Source organism: Ctenocephalides felis, unplaced genomic scaffold, assembly GCF_003426905.1.
Source record: "Ctenocephalides felis isolate EL2017-DRISC unplaced genomic scaffold, ASM342690v1 CF-g0.4_SCAFFOLD_03573, whole genome shotgun sequence".
NCBI lineage: Eukaryota > Metazoa > Arthropoda > Insecta > Siphonaptera > Pulicidae > Ctenocephalides > Ctenocephalides felis.
In genome coordinates this window covers 4501045-4503217 of record NW_020539727.1, presented here as the reverse complement: position 1 = coordinate 4503217, position 2173 = coordinate 4501045, and the positions used below count along the sequence as shown (strand labels likewise).

General features: G+C 34.1%; 1 non-coding gene across 1 annotated transcript; it reads right to left on the bottom strand.

The window, feature by feature from the left end:
- Nucleotides 1–263: 263 nt before the first annotated feature.
- On the bottom strand, nucleotides 264–426 carry LOC113389855. The gene has a single exon (XR_003368283.1). It is a non-coding gene; the product is annotated as a U1 spliceosomal RNA (small nuclear RNA).
- Between the last annotated feature and the right edge of the window lie 1747 nt (nucleotides 427–2173).

The window sequence follows — 2173 nt, the reverse complement described above, 5'->3', positions numbered from 1 at the left end:
TGTAAGCTGTAATATTTATATTATTGAATATTAGAGTTATGAATATTAGTTGGAGTTATCAAAGTTGACGTCAATAGTAATATAAAAAAAATAGGAAAAGTTTCTTGCTACTAGACTACTACGCGCTTTAACCAATTAAGCCAAACCGCCAATGACAGTTAATTGGGGTAAATTGGGGTATAAAGAATGAAACATTTTTGAAGAAACACATACTACACGATAAAATATATATCTCTGTATTATTGAAATGTATGAGTTTATTACCTGGACAGCGCGTACGCAGTCCCGACTACCAAAAATTGCGCGCCCGAGTTATCCACATTAGGGACACATCGCAGGGGTCATTTCAACCGAGGTGCAATGGAAGGGCAGCGCCCTGGGGGAACCGCCTTGATGATCACGGTAGCCCCCACGCCAGGTAAGTATGCTTAAGGGTCTCAAGAGGTGACCCAAGCCTTAACCATTCTATTTTTGCGGTGATAGTACATAGGGAATACTCTGTAGCGCCGCATAGTAGTGGCAGTATTCTGCGCCGAAACGTCTAGGTTTATTTAATATTTTTGCGTGTATAATATTTATTTAAATTTTGAATGTGGATGTTAAATTAATTATTTTTGCTTATTGTACTTAAGAAATATCTAAATTAAAACAATATTGACTAGTTGTGTATGGCATCGTGCTTTAAGAAAACAATTTCTGGAACTTTCCGTACCCAAACCGAAATATGATCGAGAAATATTAAATGTTTTTCATATAGATTAAATACTGTAACATTGTCTAATATTTATAAGAGTAATATAACCTGAATTACATAGAATAAATAATTTTAACATAGAAGTTAAAATTATTTATTTAAGTATATAAGTGAGCATTAAAAACTTTAGCCAAAAAAATTGAAATATTTTTTTTTCAACAGCAATTATTTTGTGAAAACAGCAGAAAGTTCTGATTCATTCAAATCAGATGCTTAGTACTCTCAAAAACTGCTATTTTTTGCACATTTAGCTCGGTATCTCCAGAACGGCTGGACCTGCCTTTGCTAAAATCTGCTAAAATCTAATCATCACTTCTCCCGTCATTACGAATTGAATGTATTTTAGATCATTCAAATCGGATTGACCTGCGTGCTAATTAACCTGCGGTCTCTGGAAAGAGAAAGGGCGAATGGTGCTTTGCTGCTTTGCCCATTTAAATTATGAGTATGAAATAAATTGAGAATTAAAATATTCTAGATCCTTCCCCTACGAAGTAATGCCTAAAGACGGTTTCCGTGGGGACCAGAGGCAAGGGCAAAGCGAAGGTTTTAGTCGGTATTATACCAGGCGGTGTTGAGCCCGACATACCCAGACAAAACACCAGTCTGGGATGCGTAAAAGTATTTCTTACATACAAAAAAAAAAAACATACACACACATTCATTTTTGCCAAAATGTTCAAAAACCTTCAAAACGTCGAGAAATGCTAAAAAATTCCATTTTCGGTCCACTACTATAACTACCCTACGGGAAGTTAATATTATTTTTTCTGAGGTATGCCAAATGTTCAAAAACCTTCAAAACGTCGGGAAATGCAAAAAAATTTCAATTTCGGTTCACTACTATAACCACCCTACGGGAAGTTAATAAGCAAATGTTATAAAGTAAAGCACTTTACGAAATACACACTTCTGAGTCTGAGTCTGATTCTGATTCGAAATATTTTGCATTTTTACAACTAGTTTAAATTGCGGCAGAATAAGTCCAAATATTACTTATACGTTTTATAATTAAACCACTTTTTATAATTGAAAGCACTATGCAAAGATTCATTAGAATAGTCGTTAATTTTTTTTACAATTAATTATGAACAAACGGCCTGACCGATCTTTGCCCAAACTTAATGAGCACGAAGTTTCTGCCGTTTTATTTTTATCAAATATTCAAAGATATCATCTATCCATGGATTATTTTCAACAAAGTTTGATTCAGAATCTAAAAAACGGTTCAGCTTATCGTATCAAGAAACTAACCAAAAGGAATAGTTTTTAAATTTCTTGAAATCGAGTCAGTCGTTTTTGAGAAAACGTCGATGAGAGTATTATTTAACAAACCCATACCTTTTACGCATGTCGGAAAGTTCATCCAGTTTGCCTAAGCCAAAATGCCACTTACAACTAGTTTAAACTGTATATTAG